The 12,696-nt window shown below is 47.3% G+C and overlaps 1 non-coding gene across 1 annotated transcript; it reads left to right on the forward strand.

Annotated features, from left to right (window-relative positions):
* The first annotated feature begins 11,594 nt into the window (after positions 1-11,594).
* Positions 11,595-11,666, forward strand: trnad-guc (transfer RNA aspartic acid (anticodon GUC)). The gene has a single exon. It is a non-coding gene; the product is annotated as a tRNA-Asp (tRNA).
* The last annotated feature ends 1,030 nt before the right edge of the window (positions 11,667-12,696 follow it).

Below are 12,696 nucleotides of genomic sequence, written 5' to 3' on the forward strand. Positions count from 1 at the left end.
GACAACGGGTTATTGAGGGCGGGGAATAAAAGGGTGTCTTCAAATATCGAGCAGCCTTTGACAGGGCGGACAGCGACAATGCAGCTACTCAGCGTCTGGGATGTTTGGGCAGCAATTCTGACAGGTGATCCTGAAGGGAATACATTTCATATTTCTCTCATTTCCCAGGCATGGGTTCAATCAGATTTGAATCAAATGTCGATCTTAACTTCTCTGTTTTAATATATTTTTTCCAGACGGGACTCATGGAGATTCTGTCACTCAGCCAATCTCATCAGATGTTAAGACAGAAGGAGAAGATGTGACTTTAAACTGTAACTATGACACTACAGGGAGCAGCTATGCGTTATACTGGTACCGACAACACCCAGACACACAGCCCCAGTTTGTACTGTTAAAGGATGCTAATAGCTAAGAAGGAAAGGCAGAATTTGCGGGGTGTCGCTTCTCTGTACAGCTTCAGGTCGCCACTAAATTCACCAGTTTAACCATCTCGGGTCTGCAGCTGACGGACGCTGCCGTCTATTACTGCGCTTTCAGACTCACAGTGATGAAAATCAGTCTCACCCCTGTACAAAAACTGCCTTTGCACTGTGAGTGGGAGCTCCTGTCTGTTGGGGTTTGTGTAGAATTGCGGGTAGATGAAGCTACAATGCGAAGCGGCGCTGTCAGCCGCTCAGACACACACAGAGAAAGGAAACCACATGAACCTCGGATCAAACTGTCAGCCAACTGTTCCCAGGAGCGGCCGGGAAAATCAAACAAACTGCAGAATCCGATCGGCCAGACACACATGGAAGGTTATCGTATCTGAAAACACCCTGTCTAATCCTCAGTGGTTGTTCAAGATCACCAGTACATCAAGGCTAATGGAGACGGGATACATTCTAAATTGAGGGAGATATCCGAAAAAATAATACACACTGAGGGCGCTCTATGCTTGGTTTAATCTTCACAGGGCTATACTGGGCCTGCCATATAAATACTATGGCTATAAGGGCAGGTCAGAGGCTAGGAATCCTGCGTCGAGTAACTCAGCCACCACTCCCCAAAGCCTGTCCACCATCTACAAGGCACAAGTCAGGAATGTGATGGAATAGTCTCCACTTGCCTGGATGAGGGAAGATCGCACAACGCTCAAGAAGCTTGACATCATCCAGGATAAAGCAGGCTCCTTGATTGGCACCACAAACATTCACTCCCTCCATCACCGACGCACAGTAGCAGCAGTGTGCACCATCTAAAAGATGCACTGCAGGAATTCACCAAAGATCCTTAGACAACACCTTCCAAACCCGCGACCTCTACCATCTGGAAGGACAAGGGCAGCAGATAGATGGGAACACCAGCAAAAAATAGGACAGCAAAGGAGGTAAAAAAGACATAGATGCATTTATGAACTTTCCTTTATATTGTGAGTTGAAATAAACTACTATAAATCCAGAACTGAATGTCATCTGCATTCAAAGGTGAAAATATGGATAAAGGAGGGAAGACTGTGTGCAAGAGAAGGCAATCCAAGCCCTAACATGCGTGAAAAACCTTAAACGCCTCACAACTCAGTTTTGCGCTGCTTTCTGATATATCAGGGAGGTCTCCTTGAAACTCACTGTGGAGCCTGAATTCTCCCTCCTGCTCATTGGTGTGAGGGAGCTCTCTAGTGGGCACTGACTGGCACTCTCGGTGTGAGGTTTTCTTCAGGCTCCTGGAAGACATGTTCACTGTTATTTGTTATTTATTCATGGGATGTGGGCTTCGCTGGCTGGGCCAGCATTTATTGCCTTTGCGTAATTGACCTTTGAGAAGTTGGTGGTGAGCTATCTTCTTGAAGCGATGTAGTCCATGTGATGCAGATTCTGCCAAAGTACTGTTGGGAACGGAGTTCCAGGATTTTGACCCAGCGACAGACATGGAACTGCATGCAGTAAATACTGCATGTATCACAATTGCAATGAAGCACATCAAAGTGAAACAGTTATGTAGATATCTTAAATAAAATTGCGCTGCCTGACTGTCTGTAAAGATTAGGTTGGACTGTCTGTAATGGCCAGGTTGAAATGTCTGCAATGTTCATTGATTGTATTGAAGCACCTCATGATCCACGTAGAAAACTGGAATATGATTTCACTTTTTCTGATTGCCATTTTGAAACGCATTGCAATATTCTTTCAGATATTTTATGAGTGAAGCATATTTTTCCTAAAATCAACTAGGTCACAGGAGGCAGACTCACTAATGGGTGTGGCATAATTACTGATAGCTTTAGTGACTTAGTTCATTTATTACCATCACCTTAGTAAGATGCGAAGAAGACAATAATTGATACAATAGATAAAAGCTTAGAGATCGCGTAAAATACTATCTGAAATGTGCAGGGACAATAATTGAACCCTGCTCCCAGTGAGAGCGGGTACTGTCACTGATACTGTATCTACTCTTTTAGCTGGGAGGTCTCCTGGAAATCTGGCCTGTTTACTGCACTTTGCCTTGTACAACATGCAACGGTCGAATTACCACCACAGCCGTTTCGGGGCAGTTTCCAACTAAGCGGCTTTGATGAGCAACTCTCGCCCACTGAATGCAAGTAGAAATTGCTGGGTTGAAATTTTGATTTCCTCCACCAGGTGGCAGGCAAAGCCTTGATATCCCCCTGCTCCCTGCCTGGAGCCGGCCTCACCCACTGACCAGCCTTGGAATTGTCTGTCATCCAACATGTGCTTCCAAATCCCATTTCGCTCCTGGAATCCACTCGGACTCAATGGGTGGCATTCATCCGCCTGCAGGGAAACGACAGTCTCTGTCCCACTCGCCGGTCCCTGGGAAAAGCAGTGGAGAGTTCAGTCACATTTACTGATCTCACATCCATTCTGTCAATGCTTCCACAATCCGTTATAAGGGGGATCAGTAGTAGAGTAATTAATGCTGCGGAGCCCGCACAATCTCCACCACACCTCTGCTAAAACAACGGCCATCAAAGCCCTCGGCCCCCACCTTCCGTTCTGAAGAAAATGTGGCTCTTTCTCATTTTGTGAGCTCTTAAATGGAGATGAATGGTAACGTAAACCCATCTGATATACTCCTGCTCCATCTCAGAAGATGGGTCTCGCTCCTTCAGGCTCCTGGGCTTCAAGGCAAACGCCACAGGTTGAAAGGTCAGTCTCTGCCCCAATGGCCAACTGAAAGCCTCCTCGGCGACAGGAGGCCCTCTTCGAACTCGTCTGAGGCAGAACGGACTCCGGGTCCGTGAGGATCCTAGAACAAGGATCTGACTCACCACATCACAGTTCTGTGCAAGACCGCAGAAAGCATTACAGCATTGAGTCCTGAAATGAGGCGAAATGCCACGAGAGTGTGTGTCAGCGCCAAGTGGGCATCAGCATGGCAGTGTGACCTGAACCTCCGGCAATATGTAAGAGACACTTGTACTCAGACCCGGCAGAAAATGCCATCATCGATTGTAATCGGGAATATCGCAACTGATTGAAACTCAGTGCAGTGTAAACACCATCGGTGCCGAGGCTAAACACTGGTCCAGACAAGGACAAAACCGTGGCCCGGATTCATCATATCTGCGACCGCTACACTGACGGGGCCGTACAGATTCTATCTTCACCGAAGTAGAAGTTATGACAATCTCAGTATTGAGAGCATCGGGGCATCAGCCGTTGGTGTGTTTGGTGTTCAGTGAGACCATGGTGGGACGAGACCGAGCGCGCTCATAGAATACCCACTGCGGATTCCCATCAGCCAGTCCTACACAGGTACCATTATGGGGGTTCCTTTCCACAGGCTTCACCCATTCCATTAAGGGAAGGATAAACAGTTTCCGCTGAATGTGCTGACTCCGTTGGTCGGCAGAGTATCATCGAGCCCGCCCATCCTCCCGGTGAAGGGGTTGATAGACCACGGTGAGCGTGTTAATTGCTTTGTGAGGTACAAGTCCACAAGGGCCACGCATTCTGCAAGGAAATGACTCATTGGGCTGTCCTGATGGTGTTAGCTGTTTCCTGAGGTACAGTCCCTCTAGAGATCACTCATTCTGTAAGGAATGTTTTCCACTGGAGTTGAACACCCAGTGTCAGGTTGGACGCTTACGAAAGTGACTCTCAGAAAGAAATGTGCTTCCTCTGACTTGCCTCCACCCGGGCCAGAAGAAGCTGCTGGTCTTCAACCAAACTGATAGGTTCAGGCGTGAACCACAGGATAAATGAACAGCGGACCAACAAGCCACCTCCTTGTATCCGGTGAACAATATCAATTTCCAGCCAATGAGGAGCGGGGAAAGTTAACACGTGACCGAGACTTTAGATATCCCATCTTTGACTTTAATCAGCCAACATTTTAATCTCTTCACCCGCTTCATTTTCTTCTGTTGTGAGCTGTGTCCCGTTTTTGTATAGACATTCTCATAGCAAACATGTGTTGTGTTGCACAGTTAAAGCTATTATCCGTCATCCTGGCGATACGAACAGGTAGGTACAGGACAGGTACCCAATGACCCAGAGTGAGTTTTTAATTATTAACCTCGTTGATCCAGTGTTTCATTCCCTGAATATTATTCCAGGTCGATGTCTCCGGAACCGTGTGCTTCAATCTCCCGCTTCGAAAGCAGTCCAGAGCGGGGATTCGGTACAGATAGACTGCAGCTACGACGTGCCCGGCTTTTACGCGATACATTGGTACAGAAAGAAATCCGGTCAGGGACTGGAGTGGATTGTAAAGCGAGCATCGAATGGCAAGGAGAGAAGTGGGCGATTTGAACTGAAACGCGGAGAACGCGGCCAATTGCTCATTGGGGGCAGTGAGGCCGCCGATGCCGCGGTTTATTACTATGCGGCTGAGCCCCACACTGAGGCAACACGCGGCAGTCACTGTACAAAAACTTCGCTCCTGGTTACAGTTCCAGAAGAGCGGCAGCAATCTCTCTGATAACACAAGGCGGGCCAGGAGGCTCCGAGCGTCAACAGCTAACGGGAGAGACGGGCAGGGCTGCCGCGGGTTGTCTGATAAATCCCATTAGGGAGGGTGTTTCATCAGAGATGCTGACGGTCACAGCAGAGATTGTCGGACTGAGGGGGCAGTTAGTCAGTGCAGTCTTTGCTACGTTGGGAGCTTCATTGTCTGTTTGTGTCTCAGGGAACCGAGAGAGATCCTCAGTGTTTATTTCATGCCGTTGTGTGATGATTCTTAAAGAACATTGGCATAATTATACAGTAGAATCCGTGCTTAAACTGAAATGTCCACAATGTGGGCAAATTTACTCTCGTCCCAAATTGTAACCAAATATTTATCTAAAAGAATGCGCCTGTGATTCTCCCGCGGGTGACATTCTCCCGTCCTCTCTTGTGCCCAGCATCATAAAGATAACCAAATTCGACGCACAAACTGAAAATGCTGGAAGTGCAACCAGAAACAGAGTGAAGGCCCCAGTCTGCAACTGGTCAAACTGAGCTCAGATGAAATGTCACAGACATGAAACCTTATATCTGATTCGCTCTGCACCGATCCTTCCTGATCTGCTGAGTATGGCAATAACTATCTGTTATTGTACCTCAAAATCCTTTGGATGGGAGCATAAAAGCTGATAATTAGACTCGCTGCTGGTGACAGAGACATACCAAGAGAGAGAGTGAATATCCATTCTCATTTCTAAGTGGCTGTGGGCCTAGTGTCACCTGCTGGACAGACCATTCATGAGCCACATGGGTTTTCATAAAAATCGACAACGGTTTTCTCCTGCAGATAATTCAAGCAAGTTATTGCATTCAAATTGCATTATTTGACGTGGTGGGATTCGATCCCGGAATAATATATTGGATCGTTAAATTGCCAGTGCAGGTACAATACCCCTATGCCAGCGCCTCAGCCTTCGCTGAAAAGAGATCAGAAAGGTGAAGGCGTGTATGTGACTCCGGCAGTGTCCAGAAAAGGGTAGATTGCTAAAGGTGTGTGTGCGTGTGTGCGTGCGTGTGTGTGTGTGTGTGTTTGTGTGTGTGTGTGTTTATGTGATTATGACAGTGTCCAGCAGAGGGTAGATTGCTAAAGGTGTGTGTATGTGTTTGTGTGTGTGTGTGTGTGTGTGTTTGTGTGTTTATGTGATAATGACAGTGTCCAGCAGGGGGTTGACTGCTAAAGGTGTTTGTGTGTATTTAGGACACTGCACAGCAGAGGGTAGATTGCTTAAGGTGTGTGTGTGTGAATGAGTGTCTGTGTGTGTCTGTGTGTGTGTGCGCGAGAGAGAGGATCCGGCAGTGTCCAGCGGAGTGTTGATAGCTAAACGTGTGTGTGTGTGTGTGTGTGTGATTTTGACAGTGTTCAGCCGAGGACAGAATGCTAAAGGCATGTGCGCATCCGTATGTGCTTCTGGCAGTGTCCAACAGAGGGTTGGTTGCAAAATGTGTGTGTGTGTGTGTGTGTGTTTGTGTGTGTGTGCGTGTGTGTGTGTATATGACAGTGTCCAGCAGAGGGTAGATTGCTAAAGGCCATTGCGCATCTGTGTGTGATTCTGCCAGTGTCTAACAGAGGGTTGGTTGCAAAAGGTGAGTGTGCATGTGTGTGTGTGTGTATGCATGTGTGCGTGTGTGCATGTGTATCTGCGCCTGTATGTGTGTGTCTGTGTGTGATTATGACAGTGTCCAGAAGAGGGTTGATTGCTAAAGGTGTGTCTGTGTGTGTGTGTATGTGTGTGTGTGTGTGTGTGTGATTTTGACAGTGTACAGCAGAGGGTAGATTGCTGAAGGTATGTGTGTGTGCGTGTGTGCGTGTGTGTGTGTGTGTCTATGTGTCTGTGTCTTGTGTGTGTGTGGTGTGTGTCTGTGTGTGTTGTGTGTATGTATTTGTGTGTGCGAGAGAGAGAGAGAGAGGAACTCTTGAGGAAGCAGAGGGAGAGGGAGCCCCGGAAAATTGAGTTAAAACATGTCACAACAACATGTAATAAATTCCACCATTTCAAAAAAATTCATTTCATTTATTCATTTCCTCTATTCTTCTTGGTAATATGTTCCTCTTTACCACTTTCTTGCAAAGACAATTTACCATCCATATCCTTTGCAGGCTCATTATCGCTTACTCTCCAACATAACTCTGCATCATCGGAAAGCTTGGAACATTTTATCTGTTCCTTCTCCATTTTGATAACGTCCAGTTGGACAGCAGCGGGTCAGGAAGGATTTCTTCCCCAATCCTGCTCTGTAAATCCGGATCCATTCCCTCTGTAAGGATAGTGAGTGCAGGGCACTTGTCGTTACTCTCCGCTCTCTCAAATCCTGCTGGTCTCGCCACACAACAGGGGGCACAGGAAGGGAGGTATAAACATCCTGAGACACGACAACAGATTATTGAGGGCGGAGATTAGAAAGTGTGTGTTCAAATATCGAGCAGCTCTTTGACAGGGTATACAGCGAAAATGAGGCTACTCAGCACCTGGTTTCTGTGGGCAGCAATTCTAACAGGTAACCGTGAAGGGAATACATTTCATCTTATATCTCATTTCCCAGGCATGGCTTCAATCAGATTTCAATAAACTGTCGGTCTTAACTTTTCTGTTCTAATATTTTTTTTTCAGACGGGACTCATGGAGATTCTGTCACTCAGCCACTCTCATCAGATGTTAAGACAGAAAGAGAAAAGGTGACTTTAAACTGCAACGATGATACCACAAGGGGCAATCATAAGCTATACTGGTACTGGCAACACCCAGGCACACAACCCCGGTTTGTACTCTTCAAGGGTACTAAAAGCTATGAAAGTAAAGCAGAATTTTCGAAAATTCGTTTCTCTGTAGAGCTCCAGATCTCCACTAAATTCACCAGGCTAACCATCTCGGCTCTGCAGCTGACTGACGCTGTCGTCTATTACTGCGCCCTCTGGGGTCCACAGAGATGTAAATCAGTCTCACCCCTATACAAAAGCTGCCTTTGCACTGTTAGTGGGAGCTCCTGTCTGCTGGGGTTTGTGTAGAATCGGGAGTATGTGAAGCGACAATGCGAAGCGGCGCTGTCAGCCGCTCAGACACATACAGCGAGAGGAAACTAAATTAACCTCGGATCAAACTGTCACCCAACTGTTCCCAGGAGCGGCAGGGAAAATCAAACAAGCTGCATAATCCGATCGGGCAGACGGACATGGAACAGAATGATACCTGAAGTCCAATCCTCACTGGTTGTTCATTATCACCAGTAAATCAAGGTTAATGGAGAATGAGGGACATATCCGCAAACAGAATACAAACGAGGGCGATCTATGCTTGGCTCAATCATCACAGGGCTGGCCTGCACTAGCCATATAAATACTGTGGCTACAAGAGCAGGTCAGAAGCTAGGAATCCTGCGATGAGTAACCCACTCCCCTACTCCCCAAACCTATCCACCATCTACAAGGTACAAATCAGGAGTTTGATGGAATACTCACCACTTGCCTGGATGAGTACATCTTCCAAAACACTCAAGAAGCTTGAAACCATCCAGGACAAAGCAGCCTGCTTAATTGGCACCACATCAACAAACATTCACTCCCCCCACCACTGACGCACAGTAGCAGCAGTGTGTGCCATGCACAAGATGCACTGCAGGAATTCACCAATGTTCCTTCGACAGAACCTTCCGAATATATGGCCTCTACCATCTAGAAGGACAAGGGAAGCAGACACCAGCAAACAACTGACAGCAAAAGGTAAGAAAAGATATAGTTGCATTTCTGAAATTCTGCTTTGGTTTATATTGTGATGGGCAATAAATCACTGTAAATCCAGAACTGATTGTCACCTGCATTCAAAGAGGAAAATATGGATAAAAGAGAGAAGACTGTGTTCAAAGGAAGGCATTCCGAGATCTAACAAGCGTGAAAAACCTTCAGCATCTCACAACTCAGTTTTGTGCTGCTTTCTGATATACCAGGCAGGTCTCCTTGGAACTCACTGTGGAGCATGAATTCTTTCACCTCCTCATTGGTGTGAGGGAGCCCTCGAGTGGGTACAGGCTGGAATTCTCTGTGTGAAGTTTGCTACAGGCTCCTGGAAGACATGTTCACAATTTATTTGTTATTCATTCATGGGATATGTATTTCGCTGGCTAGGCCAGCATTTTCGGCCTCTGCATAATTGCCCCGTGAGAAGTTTTTGGTGAGCTATCTTCTTGAACAGCTGCAGTCCATGTGGTGCAGGTTCCACCACAGTGCTGTTCGGTAGGGAGTTCCAGGATTTTGGCCCAGCGACAGAGAAGGAACTGCATGCAGTGAATACGACATGTGTTACAATTGCATTGAAGCATCTCAGGCTGCAACCGTTATGTAGATAACTTAAATACAATTGCGCTGCCTGACTGTCTGTAAAGGCCATGTTGATATGCTTTTATTATTCATTGACTGCATTGAAGCACCTCAAGATCTATGTGGAAAACTGGAACATGAATTCACTTTTTCTAATGGCCATTTTGAAATACTTTGTAATGTTTTTTTCAAATATATTATGAATAAAGAATATTTTACCTAAAATAAACTGGATCACAGGGGGCAGACTCACTAATGGGAATGGCATAATTACTGATAGCTTTAGTGACTTAGTTCATTTATTACTATCACCTTAGTAAGATGCGTGGAAGACAGTAATTGATACAACAGATAAAAGCTTAGAAATGGTGGAAAATACTATCTGGAATGTGCAGGGACAAGAATTGAACGCTGCTCCCAATGGGAGCGGGTACTGTCACTGATGCTGTATCTATTCTTTTAGCTGGGAGGCCTCCTCGAAATCTGACCTGTTCACTGCTCTCTGTCTTGTGCTGCATGCGACTGCCGAATTGCCACCAAAGCCGTAGCGAGTAAGCGGCTTTGAAGAGTAACTCTGGCCCGCTGAATGAAAGGAGAAATTGCCGGGGTGAAATTTTGATTTCCCCAACTAGGTGGCAGATGAAGCCGAGAAATCGCCCTGCTCCTTGCCTAGAGCCGGCCTCACCCGCTGACCAGCCTTGGAATTGCCTGTCATACAATCTGTGCTTCAAAATTCCATTTCGCTCCTGGAATCCACTCGGACTCAGCGGTCGGCATTGACCAGTCTGCAGGGAAACTGCAGTCGCTGTCCCACTCTCCAGTCACTGGGAAAAGAAGTAGAGAGTTCAGTCACTTTCACTGATCTGACATGCATTATGTCAATGCTTCCACAATCCTTTCTGAGGGGTGGGGGGCGGGGACAAAGACAGAGTAATTAATGCTGTGGAGCCCGCACAATCTCTACCACACCTCTGCTACAACAGCAACCCTCAAACCCCTCCGCCCCCACCTTCCCTTCTGATTCAAATGTGGCTCTTTCTTATTTTGTGGCTCTATTTGAATGGAGAGGAATGGCAACGTGGAAGCATCTGATGTGTTCCTGCTCCATCTCAGAAGATGGATCTCGCTCCTTCAGAAACCTGGGTTTCAAGGCAAACGCCATAGCCTCTGCCCCAATGAACAACTTAATGCCTCCTCAGAGACAGGAGGCCCTCTTCGATCAGGGCTGAGGCACAGCAGACTCCGGCTTCGTGAGGATCCTCGAACAAGGATCTGTCTCAACACATCACAATTCTGTGCAAGGTCGCAGAAAGCATGACTGCATTGGGTCCTGAAATGAGACGAAATGCAATCAGAGTGCCTGTCAGTGTCAATTGGATTTCAGCATGGCAGTGTGACCTGAATCTGCGGTTATATGTCAGAGACACTTGCGTTCAGGCCCGGCAGAAAATGGCATCATCGATTGCAATCGGGATTATCCTAACTGATTGAAACTCAATGCAATGTAAACACCAGCGGTGCCGAGGCTAAACACTGCTACAGAAACCGTGGCCCGAAATCCATCATATCTGCGAGAAGTTATGACATTCTCAGTATTGAAAGCATCGCTGCATCAGACGTTGGAATGTTTGGTGTGCAGTGACACATGGTGGGGCCGAGACCGAGCGCGCCCACACAATACCCGTTGCGGGCTCCCATCAGCCAGTCCCTACACAGGTACTGTTATGGGGGTTCATTTCCACAGGCTTCGCCCATCCTATAACGAAAGGATAACCAGATTCCCCTGAATGTTTTGGCCCCCTTGGTAGGCAGAGTATCTTCGAGCCCGCCCATCCTCCAGGGGAAGGGGTACATAGACCATGGTGAGTGTGTTAATTGCTTTGCGAGGCACAAGTCCAGAAGCGCCACGCATTCTGCAAGGAAATGGCTCCTTGGGCTGTCCTGTTGGTGTTAACTGTTTATTGAGGTACAGTCCCTCGGGAGATCACTCATTCTGTAAGGAATGTTTTCCACTGGATTTGAACACCCAGTGTCAGGTTGGACGCTTTCGAAAGTGACTCTCATCAAGAAATGTGCTTCCCCTCACTTCCCACCACCCGGACCAGAAGAAGCTGCTGGTCTTCAGGGAAACTGATAGGTTCAGACGTGAACCGCGGGGGAAATGAGCAGCGAACCAACAAACCACCCTCTTGTATCCGGTGAACAATATCAATTTCCAGCCAATGAGGAGCGGGGAAAGTGAACACGTGCCCGAGACATTGGCTATCCATCATTGACTTTAATTAGCCAACATTTTAATCTGTTCACTTCTTCTGTTACGAGGTATCAGTTCCTCGGTAGTATAGTGGTCAGTATCCCCGCCTGTCACGCGGGAGACCGGGGTTCAATTCCCCGCCGGGGAGGAAGCAATATTTTAACAATTACACCAAAAATAATCATCTGTTGTGAGCGATGTCCCGTTTTTGTATTGACAATCTCAAAGCAAACATGTGTTGCGTTGCACAGTTAAAGTTGTTATCCGTCATTCTGGCGATGCGAACAGGTAAGTACAGGACAGGTACCCAATAACCCAGAGTGAGTTTTTCATTATTAACCTCGTTGATCCAGTGTTTCATACCCTGAATATTTTTCCAGGTCGATGTCTTTCGGACCGTGTGCTTCAATCTCCCGCTTCGAAAACAGTCCAGAGTGGGGATTGGGTGCAGATAGATTGCAGATACGAGGTGTCCGGATTTTACACGATGCATTGGTACAGACAGGAATCCGGTCAGGGACTGGAGTGGATTATAAAGCGAGCATCGAATGGCAAAGAGAGAAGCGGGCGATTTGAACTGAGTCTTTCCAAGTCGGAGAAACGCGGCCAATTGCTCATTGTAGACACGGGGAACGCTGATGCCGCGGTTTATTACTGTGCGGCTGAGCCCCACACTGAGACAAAACGCAGTTCAAAAACTGTACAAAAACCTCGTTCCTGGTTACAGTTCCGGAAGATCGGCAGCAATCCCTCTGACAACAGAATGCCAGCCAGGCGGCTCTGAGCTTGAAAAGCTAACAGGAGAGACAGGCAGGCCTGCCGCGGGTTGTCTAGTGAATCCCATTAGCGAGGGTCTTTCATCAGAGATGCTGACTGTCACAACAGAGAGTGTCGGACTGAGGGGGCAGTTAGTCAGTGCAGTCTTTGCTATGTGCGGAGCTTCATTGTCTGATTGTGTCCGAGGGAACCGAGGGAGATCCCGAGTGTTTATTTTATGCCGTTGTGTGATGATTCATAAAGAGCATTAGAACCCTTAGAACCATAGAAAAGTTACAGCACAGAAGGACGCCATTCGGATCATCTTGTCCATGCCAGCCCGAGGACACCCATTCTAATCCCACCTTCCTGCACCCGGCCCATTGCCCTGCAGCTTAGAGCACTTTAGGTGCAGATCCAGG

The sequence above is a fragment of the Cetorhinus maximus genome, chromosome 23 (genome assembly GCF_964194155.1).
Source record: "Cetorhinus maximus chromosome 23, sCetMax3.hap1.1, whole genome shotgun sequence".
NCBI classification, from domain to species: domain Eukaryota; kingdom Metazoa; phylum Chordata; class Chondrichthyes; order Lamniformes; family Cetorhinidae; genus Cetorhinus; species Cetorhinus maximus.